Consider the following 12301-nt stretch of genomic DNA (forward strand, 5'->3'; position numbering starts at 1 on the left):
TCTGTACTTTAACCTTACAATTGAATAAAAAAACATATCATAAAACTTTAATTAAACTTGGAAATTCGATTTAAAAAATAGCGCGGATTAGTAAGTTCATTAGCACCAGAAATTGTTAGGTGAAATACAGAAAAGTTTCTACCAAGAAAACCATTATTTTTTTTGTTGCTATTCTTACCAAGGGGAGGGGATGATGTTTTGTCATTATTCTGTGCTTTCAACTAACACATAGTCGAAAATTGTGGAGGTGGACCTAATATAAAAAAAAATACCCTTCCCCCAAAAAGATATCGTGAAATTTAAATTTAAGCGCGGTAACAAAAATAAAATTAGACAGAAAAATACACCTTTGGGTTTGTGCTTGCACAAAGACTTGAAAAAGTTGTCAACAAAAACAAATATATAACAAGTAAATATTTTTAAAGGCAAGATAAGTTACTTTTCTACCTAATTGGATAATTTTTAGTGTTTTTATTGGGTTTGTACTACTGTACATATAGATTCGAAAAATTTGTCAAAAAATAAATGTATAACAAATATTATCAAAGGCAAGATATGTTACTTTATTACCGAAATGGGTATTTTTTGTTGTTTTTTTAATGCAAAATTTTTATTCGGCTTCTGTGTTTAGTAATACAAACCCGTTTTATTTACTATAACGTTTAGTCGGTTCGAAGAACAGTGTTTATCAGTGTATTTGAAAAATGCAAACGGTGATGGACACTGTTGATGATGTTAAGTTTGAGAAAATGATTTAAAACTAAAAAACTATACAAAATACTATCAGAAACCCACCGAATATGTCAGCCTATGTCACAATAACATATAATCAGTAGGTGTCTGACATTGTTTTGTATAGTTTTTAACTGATTTTCCCAAACTTAATGTATTCAACAGAGTCCGCGACCATTCGTCTTTTTCAAATACATAGATAAACACTGCGTTTTTGAGCCGATTAAATATTTTACATTAAATAAAAACACTAAAAAATTATCCAGTTAGATAGAAACGTAATTTACCTTACCTTTGCTTTCATTTATTCGTTTTTGAACAACTTTTTCGAATCTGTGTATAGTAACCCCCCCCCCCATACCCAAATATTAATTAAAAACTCACATTTTTGAATACAATGAAAAAGAAAACTATTTAGCGTTTCAATGGTTTAGCAACTTTCGGCTTAATCTACTGAATGTTGGTCGAGCCCAAGCCATGATTGATGGTAACTCCCGAGGATCCGGATCCAATTCTGCAAGAGTACCATATTTTTTTTCATTTTCGCCTTTTTTTTTTTTTTACTTTTTGGAGTGGATTGCTGTACTAAGAAAATAAGAAACATGCATTTTCTCTTTTTATTAGAATTTTCCATTACACGAAATTAAGCCGCAGCAACGCGTGGCAGGGTACAGCTAGTATATATATATATATATATATATATATATATATATATATATATATATATATATATATATATATACACGAGCAAACAGTTAATAAACCATGTTAAAAAACACTTTGAAATGAGTTAAAAACATATTTAATCTGAAAAGGAAACACTAGATAAGTGGACAGTCCTTAATCCGCAGAGTTTCGAAGAAATACTTTCCTTCTCATCAGAGGGTAGGAATTAGAAAAATGCGGGATCGGATTTTTGCATGCAAAAGTATTTGATGAAACAACAAATACGTCAAAGATCTTACTTGATAACAAAAAAGTGAAGCAGAGGGAATATGGTGAAGAAAAAGGTGATTACACGTGAATGGATAGTCTGGTGGAAGATAAATAATCCAGTGACGGTAAAATCCAAATATATAATTTCAAGAAAGTTAATTGAATTTCCATTTGCACAAGTAAAATCCAAGGAAATCCCGTAATTGGAAGATGGTCCAAAATAATTTTATTTTATTTTTATTTTATTTATATATATATATAAACAATAATTATTTCTTATACTTAAGACACTAGTGTTTCATGCTTACGCAATCATCAGTGTAGGGGTGACAATTCCTGCTGGTCATGAAATTCGAATCCAGCCATGAAGCCACCTTTTTCTAAGATCCACTAAACAATAGCCACAGAAATTAAGGGAATTCAGAACTATTAAACACTGAATTTGGGCGAAGATTTGCTGTTGACTGAGTTTAAGTCCTGCTACTAGCAATAATTATCACTTCCTGTACTGATGATTGCGTAAGCATGAAGCACTAGTGTTTGTAAGTATACAAACTTACTAATATTTATTGAAAAAATATTATAATATATTAATATATATATATTATTAAGCCGCCCAGCGTTGCCCGGTCTTATATAAACTAAAATGCTCAAACATTCTCTATCGAGGTAGTTAAAGCCAACGAAAACAAAATAAAACAAAAGCATTGTTGAATTAAAAAAAATAAAAATAAATAAATAAATAAAAATACAAAACCCAAGATGCCCCCCTCCCCCAACACTTCCCCTTAAGTACCCGGCATAAACCAGTTAGGACGACTAGTTCTTCCCTCTTCCTCGATATGAACTCGAGCCCACACGGTCAAACTCTTCCGAAGCTAAGTTATGCCATTTTCTATCAATAATTTTGAAATCCACCTGTTTTGATATCGCAAAAACGTATGTATTGCAGATATTATTTTCTATTCATTTTTTTTTTCCAGGTTTGACTAAATTTCTGAACATTTCAACTGCACTTATCTTTCTTTTGCTCTTTTTTTCTGTTTTTTTTTTTTCCAAATTACATGCTGCAGTGCTGCACTATTAACTAAACACTGAAAAATGCTTTTTCTCAGCAGTATGCATTATTTTTTAACCAGTCTAAACTTAGTACCTAAACCAAATTGTTCTACTCTTAACCAGCTTTTAAACGGGTTCTTCCAAACTAAATTAATACAAAAAAAAAAAAAAAAACCCGACCTCACAAATTGAAAGTTCCATTACGGTATCTTATAAAGGTAAAGCTCGAATGCTCAAATCATTCTCTATCGAGGTTAGATAAAGCCAAAAAAAATAAAAAATAAAAAAATAAAATAAAAATTTTTTTAAAAAATATCCACGCATAATTATGTGAAGGAAGATAATTTTCAAATATTCTCCTAAACTGGGAACGGAGTAATGGACTTATATTAAGTAGATATCAATAAGTCCTTACATTCTTTTTTCTTTTTTGCCTTTTCTTTTTTTTTTTCTTTTTTCTTTTTTCTTTTTTCTTTCTTTTTTTTTTAAATGGAGAGTAGATAATACACCGTGGTTGTGTTATCGGCAGCTCCAGTAACTCTCGCTTCTCCTTTTTTGTCCCTCAGTCCTCATTTCCAATGAGTGATTTTTCTGACAAAGGGTGAAGAAAAAGCTGCTTTTCAGGTCCGTAATACTTTGTGAACAGTAGCCTGAGATGTCGGAAAATGTTCTGTTCCTATGTCTATCCTTGTGGCCACGTCACTAGTAAGGGTGCTGGAGGTAAACATTTCATCTGGGTTGACATTACCCGCCTGATAGTCAGGGACCCGAACCTTGGTTAACCACTAAGGAGGCTGTCCTATCAGCAGGTGTAAAGTACTGGGGCTGCTGTATTGCCATTTGGTGAATGGATTCTGAACCATGCAGTAGTTTATGGTAGGGCCTCTCGATGCCATACTAGTGGGTAATTGTTACGGCTTTACCTTATCATGTGCTACAAAAAAAAAAAAAATTTTTTCCTCTCTTTCTCTCTCTTACTTTCCCTCTCTGTCATACTCTAACCAAGTCTGTCGACCTGTTCCACAAACCCCCAAAACTCAACATGAAATATCTCAAAAAATAAAAACACGAATAAACCTAGAACCCCATCCTCTAACGTAGACCCCTACTACCATGTCTCCTTCTCCAACATCAGGGGTCTACGTTCTAACCTTCCAGAGGTTGAAACCCAATTATAGGAGATGAAACCGGACTTACTCTTTCTAAGTGAAACTGGCATAGGGCCGACCACTTCCCTAGATGAGTTCATAATAAAAGGATACTTAACATCTAAATCTGACCCCCAAGATCGCCATGGACATGGAATATGTGCCTACATTAAAGATAGCTTCCCGTGTAGTAGAGATATCTCCAGAGAAGACCCTAATTTACCTTATATGTGCTTCCGGGTTGCACTTGCTTACATCACTGCATTCATATTTGCCGTCTATTGCCCCCACAACAGCAGGATTACTATCCTTAAGAGTATATCTGAGAAAATTGACCTCATCCTGTCTGCTCATCCTTTGGCTATCATTCACATTTGCGGTGACTTCAATGTCCATAATGTGGAATGGCTGACCCACTCAAATAAGACAGATGATGAGGGGAGGTTCTGTCATGGTTTTGCCATTGCCTATGATCTCACTCAGATTGTTCGCAAACCCACCCGTGTGCCCGATACTACTGGTCAGTATGCAAGCCTTCTAGACCTTTATCTCACAACTTCCCCTGAGCTATGTTCATGTTCCGTTCTATCTCCCCTGGGATCCTCCGATCACACAGTTGTATCAGTTAAGATAAAAATGAAATACAATAAGTCTTTAGATGTACCTCTCCATTGTACTGTATATCGATACACAAAAATAGCACACACACACAGATCAGACCCATTGTTTCAAGCGTTAACGGTCCCCTTTATAAAATCTCTTGGTTAATATCCCGCCTACTTAAACCTCTACTCTCTACCTTCCCAGCCCATGTTAGTAGTTCCAACCAAGTAATTAACAGACTCAACGATCTACCACACCATCTACTCAAACTATACAGATACCCATTTAGCCTAGACGTCGTTTCTTTATACACCTCCATTCCTGCACATCCAGCCATTAATCTCATGGCAGACATTATAGCATCTAAAAACCCACAATGCTTCGGAATTACTCCAGGAGATCTCTTACAACTCCTTATTATAGTAGACAACACTTACTTTACTTTCCTACAAAACACGTTCAAACAAGTATCTGGACTACCCATGGGCTCCAGTCTATCCGGTATTCTTGCCATTGCTTATATGGACAAACTCGAAAGACACACCCTTAGTACCTGCTATTCTTATCTCCTTTTTACTAGATATATCGATGACATTTTAATTATCACATACTCCCGCGAAGAAGCTATTAACATTTTCCACAAATTCAATAACACCGACCCAAACTTAAAATTTACTATAGAACACCCAGACTCTTCGGAATCCCTTTCTCTACTTGATTTTAAAATACAAATAAAAAAAAATGGTGCCATATGCACTGAATTCTACAGAAAACCCGCCAGCAAACGCCTCTTCGTACATTTCAAATCTGCGCTACCTCTCAAGGACAAACTAAACTACGCACATGCCGAAATCTCACGCATACAAGACAAATGCACTAACATCTCCGACAAACATACACACACTAACAATTTCCTACAGACCCTCTCACTAAACGGCTACCCTAATACGATCCTATCCTCACTTAAAAAGAAAAAACGCAACACCCGACCCTTCTCTAACAATTGTTTTCTAAAACTACCCTTCCTCAGTGACAAAATCTCATCTTCAATCCGAAAAGCCATCCGCAGCGAGGGGCTCAACATTCAACTCATCCACACTGGATCTACTTTAAGACAACAGCTCAACCGAAAACATCCATCGCATACACCTTCCCCTTGTTCACTCTCTAATTGCCCAATATCACACACAGGTTTATGCTTTAAGAACCACGTTGTTTACGACCTACAATGCGCTAAATGCAGTGCATCTTACATCGGAAGCACTACCAGATTGCTTCATCACCGCATTAAAGAGCACTTAAACACTACTGCTTCGTCGTTCTATAAACATATTCGCACTTGCATTAATTCAGAACCAGATTTTCACATCAACATTCTTGCTTCTTCAAGAAACGTAGGTCAACTTCGTATCCTCGAATCTTTAATTATTTCAAAAAATACTCCCACACTAAACAATAGACTGGAATTGAGCTCCGCTTTTATAATATAAGTTTAAAACATAAGAAAAACAATAATTAAAAAAAAAAAACAAAAAAAAAACCTTGCTTGAATAGTCATCTCCCTTGATTCACAAACGCAACAAGTATTTCAAACATCAACTGATTTATTTTAACGTTCTCCTAACGTCATTTTTTGTTCTATATTTCGCGGTATCACGTGGCAAACTCGGCGGCTACTTTTCCAATTTTGAACACTCTTCCGCTGTCTTCTCTTGAAAATGGACTAATAAGTCTGAAATATATTGAGATTTATATCACCATTGAATACAACAGAAAAAAAAAATTACTGTTGTTTAGAGTTAAAATTTGTGTGAAAAAGAAAAAACAAACAACAAAAAAAAGAACTTTATTTCTTTTGTTTGCATTTAATTTTACTCTATATAAAAAAAAAAATCTCGCATTGTTCTTGGCTTTTAATTTTACCTTATAATATATATATATATGTATTTATATATATATATATATATATATATATATATATATATATATATATATATATATAAAACTATTTCTTTATGCTAGAGCATTTTCATCTTAAATTCTACGCAATTATGCAGAATGCAGAAACTATGCATAAATAGGATTCAGCCTGATAATGAAATAGAACCAATTATCTAATTACAAACTATAAATAATTAGCGTTTTTTTTTTCAAAGGAATATGCAAATTAGTTAACCATCATATAGTCGCTCGCATATCCATAACTATTAAGAAGTTCGTTTTAATAATTTTTAAATAGAAAAATGTAATAGAAACTTATGAAATACTTCAGACTGCTTTTTGACCATCTTGCATGAATCAAGCATCAGTTTTTAAGTGGCACAAGAGATTCAAGGAAGGTAAGGAGTCTGTGAGGGACGATGAGAGGTGTGGGAGGAGTAAGGAAGTCAGAACACCAGAGTTTATTGGCCAAATAAAGAATTTCATGGATAATGATCGTTGTGTGTCTATAGAGACAATAAGCGCACAGTTTGGTATCAGTGTGGGAACTGTACACAATTATTCATTAGGAACTGAAGATTTGTGCGAAGTTTGTCTTAAGGGTGTTCCGAGAAGATCAGACAGAAAGACGTTGTCATGATAGCAGGGAGATGGTTGAGCTGATCAATTCAGATCTCACAGTTCTTGATGCTCTGGTGATCTGCAATGAAAGCTGGATCTATTTGCTATAACCCAGAGACAAAGAGACAGAGTTCCCAATGGAAGCATGCTGGCTCTCCCAGACCCAAGAGGCCAGACAGAGCAAATCTACCCAGAAACATATAACGATCCCTTTTTTTGTCAGCACATTTGTTATTCTCTAAGCTCAAGCAAAATCTTAACGGCTATCGTTGTGAGACAATTGAGGAGATGAAAGAGGCTGTGACGAGGGTCATTGACATGTTTACACAAGAGGACTTCCATGGGGCCTTCCAGAAGTTGTTGGAACAGTACAAGTGCATTGCAGCCGAGGAAGATTACTTCAAAGGAGACTAGAGTTTTATGTGTGTACTATCAATAAAAGTGCTCATATGAAAAGAAATCTGGAAACTTATTGAAGGCACCTCGTATATGATAACATTAAAAATTGTATTCAATTTTTGGTGACATTAAATGATACAAATGGCTATTTGAAACTGAAAGAATTAATCTTTTGTCTAAATTTTAGATATTATATCTTTAGGTTTTAAAAAATATAAACTTTTTAAGTGGTTGTTGTGTATTTTTTAAGTTTACCTGGAAATACACATACAAACAGACAGACAACTGTTCTTTATAAAATAGGGTAGCAGGGCTATTCGGTGTTGCCCAGGCTATATTTAAAAAAAAAAAGTTGCGTTTGACTACACTTGCTAACTGATTTTTGTTTTAATTGAATTATTTTTAATGTGCAATAATTTATATCAGTTTAAAATAGGCTAAACTTGAAAAAACAAACAAAAAAAACATTGTTAATGTTTGGTAAAGAAAAAAAAAACAAAAACTCCACTGATGCCAGCCCACTGCCATGAATTTGAAATGAGGGCATGTGAGCGAGAAAAAAAGTTTTGAGTGGTTACGATTTAAAAAAAATAGTTTTAATTTATGTACCATATATTTCGGCATATAAGACGATTCTTAAAATTCTTAAAGTTAAAAAATCATCTTTAAAAATTGGGAGTCGTCTTATACATCCGATATAAAAGTAATATATATATATATATATATATATATATATATATATATATATATAATCTATGAAAATTTGCTGCAATTTCGTCCCTCGTTTTATCTGACGGTTGCCTTATATGTCGAAATAGACAATAATAGTCATGCATTTAATAATAATCGTATCTTTAAATCAACCTTCAAAACTGCCAATAAAAAAAATTCCCTCTAATTATTTGTTTGGAACCAAGTAAATAATGCAAAGCACAAAACAAAAAATATTTAAAAAATCTTTTAACCCTGTTTACAGTCATACCACGAGATTGCAAATTTATGTAGTTAACATATCTGAGAAATGAAGTGATTCATGCATGCGCAGATGTTGAAAGTGTTTAGAAAAAAAAAATGATTCTACATGCCTCCATCAGATTTTGCGGTCGTTAAAGTATGAAAAAAGGAATATTTTGTTCTAAATTTCACATATTATGCATCCGAGTTTCTGCCCTTTAAGACAGTACCAGAATTATTCTTATCTGCTTTGGATTTCAAAAGTTTTAGCGAGACATACAAACACACGCACATACATGCATACATACACAAATATATACATACATATATTCTAATTAGCAGACACGTGCCCTTTATATAATAGAAGTCGACGACTTTTTGCTATGTGTGTTATTTCGGAAAAATGTTTTCCAAATGTTTGCTTTTTACGCTAACTAAATTAATGTGTTTAAAGGTAATATTTATTTGAACACAAATAACAATCTCATATTAAAGAAAAAAGTCTTCCAGTTATAGCGTCAAATTTCATTATTTTATTATCAAATAAACACTTATCAAGGCCAAAATCCATTCAAGGATGAGGATTAATGAGATGATAATAAAAATAAAACATATACTACACTCTCCCTTTTTACTCCAAAAAAGAAGTAAAAGAAAGATAATGTCTTGGAGAATGGTATGACAAAAATACAGATACTACACTACACTCCCTTCCCCTAAAAAATGAGCTAGGAATGCTTGGGAGGATGGTAGTATGACTGTATATCACAGATACTGCACCACACAATATCACCCACTCCCCTCAAAAAGAAGATAATCCCTAAGAGTATAATATTATAACTACATAACAGAAACTACACTCCTCCTCCCCTAAAAATATATTCTGAAGATGGTAGTATGGTGACATATAACAGATACTAGAACATACCTTCTACCATGCCCCAAAAGAAAAAGGTAATTCCTAGGAGGATAGTATCATGACTACATAACAGATACTTCACTCCCCCGCCTCAACAAAATGCCTGGGAGGATGGTATCATGATAACAGAACAGATTCTTCACTACTTCCCTTAAGGAAAAGGCAATGCCTAGAAAGATGGTCTCATGATAGCAGAACAAATACTACCCTACTTCCACCCCTGAATTAAGCATTCAAAAATAGTGCAATTCATATTAGTAATAGTATAGTTTCTGATTTACACAGACAGATACCAAATCTCCATTAGTAATAGAGTTTAAAGGAAGTAGAAAGTGGAACGTGTGTTTACTTTCAGATGCTTTGTAGTGCTTGCTTCCCTTATTTTACCCTTTAGTCCTCATGTTTTTTTTTTTTTTTTTTTTTTTTTTTAGTTCCTAACATCAAATGGCTTCATGCGTTGTCTGGAGCGATTTCTATTAAAATAAAAAATAGATAATATAACAGTACATTTAGTAGAAGTAATATTATATTTTTTAGCTCCAGATAGACAGATATCAAACCTTCATTGGTAATAGATTTACACGAAAGACAAATAAATAAACGTTTTTAGCCATTTTTTTCCTTTCAGAACTGAAGCTCTGGATTTCGAAAGTTTCCAACACAATTGGCAAGAGTTAATTTGACCAATGAATTCAAGAACACGCATGATTGGAGGACACTTGAACAGCCTTGGCATTCAAATCATCGAAAACACTTCTAAATCAATTAAAGAATACAATTGAAGAAACAAAACAAAACAATTAAAACCACAACAGACGCAGGCATTTATACAATAGCTTTCAACAACTGCCACATTGTATGAAGGTGAAATGTCTAACGCGATTAAAAACGTATTTATGAAAATAAAAGCGATTCTAAACAAAACTATGTGTATTATGCGTTTATTGAATACTAGCCTAGGTGCACGGCGTTGCACAGTTGTTTAGGAGGCAGGCAGGCTTGAACCCGTGATATGAAGGTGGAAAAGAAAGTAAAAGAAAATCTGATGTCTTACTCATACTCCATGACGTGACCGGAAGTTTGGAACGTTAAAATTAGACAAAGTCAATCTAACCAATACAATTACTTGCAAAAATGGCTAGCAAAAAATCGACGCCTCCTTGTAGAAAACTGCCCAGTTGAGGGTGAAGGAATTAATGTTTTGGAGCAATTTTTCGATATTTGTCGTCTGAGATGTCGAGTTTCAAAATGATACTGATCTTGTGAAAATCCGTTGCCTCCGTCGAAAGTTTTAGGCATAATACATACATACATACATACATACATACATACATACATACATACATACATTTAAACAGACAGGTGAGATTTATATTATAGAAGATTAGCAGACTGCCCGGCTTGGCCCAGTTGTAAAATACACTTAAATATAAGATTTTGATTGATGCAGATTTCATATTTATTATTATAGAGTCAATTCTCTATCGATTATTATATATTATATTGTATTCAATATATAGTAGTGATTACAAAAGTAAAAAAATAATGACTTGGGTGGCATCAGCTAGAATCAAAGTCAAAACACATAGCACTGCCTTATGCGTTACTGTTTGAGCTATCGACAAATGGATAAGAAATAGTTAAAACTGAACCAACTTTAACATATAAATGTATATATATGCGCATGCATACAAATAACATGTTTAGGCGACTTACATTTACCAAGTTTTTGTTTTTTTTAATGTTGATCTTTTAGCGGCTATTTTTACAGGCTAAAAACGCATAAAATCCATATTGTTAATGGTCCACAAAAACTGCAATCATTTTACTCGCTTTGTGACACTGCAACCTTGTGTTTTGGAGGAGATGCACTTTGAAAAAAAATGGAAACAAACAGACACATACATACAGACATATTGTTTTATACATTAGATTAAATATCATGTAATCTATGTTCAAGAAGTATCTGTACTAAAGAAGTATGTATTAAGGAAAAAAATGAACAATGAATGTTTATTTTCAATAAATGCATTTTTTTTTAAATGAAAATGATATCAAAATAAATAGATGCAAAAGTCTTTTCATTCATTATTTTTATATTACCACTAAAACGGGTTACAATTATTTAAATCAATAAAACAACTTTTAACTCATAAATGCTTTATATATAAGTAGAGACAAATGCGAAAACACAATGATTCTAATAACTCTTCCTCTTTCTTTCTCAACTTCATTGGGATTCTCTCTTTCCTTCATTTCCTAGAGCAGGTAGGTTTTCACATGAACGTGTTAACTCAAAGTACTTTCAACCAATGAAAATCGTTACAAACCCTTAAAAATATGAAAATAATAAACCAGTGCAAACTTGGAAACATCTATAAAACCGGGTCTAGTGGTTCAGTAATGCCAGGGAGGATGGTAGTATTATGGTATACAACACTACACCACACTTCACTCCAAAAAGAAGTATGTAATCCTTAGGAGTATAGTATCATGACAACAGAACAGATACTACACTATGCCCCTTAAATGAAGAGATAATGCCTGGGAAGATCATCTGATAACAACAGAACAAATGTTAAACTACTCTCACTCCTGAATTAAGTACTGGACGATAGTACATTAATAATATTAGTAGAAGTATTGTTCGATCAATACTGAAAGGCGTGCTGGTCGGCGATTATTTTTATGATCATTATTAATATTTGTAAAAATAGAATATCAAGAATAATAATATAAAAGCGAAATAAATATTTACAAATAAAATTATTTATGTGAAAATGCTTTAATAGAAAGGAATGTTAGTTTTTATAACTAGCACAAACAAAAATGTTAACTTGGTGAAAAAGAATTTTAGAATATAAACAAAATGATATAACGAGATAGCTTGGAAATACACGTATCAGTTGGTTAATAGTTTGGAGTCAGAGTTAGCAAACCCAGTCGGTAGTCAGAGGAAGAAAGATGGTCCATCGACAGTAGAGTAGAG

The sequence above is a fragment of the Euprymna scolopes genome, chromosome 4 (genome assembly GCF_053919585.1).
Source record: "Euprymna scolopes isolate OS-2025 chromosome 4, ASM5391958v1, whole genome shotgun sequence".
Lineage (NCBI taxonomy): Eukaryota > Metazoa > Mollusca > Cephalopoda > Sepiida > Sepiolidae > Euprymna > Euprymna scolopes.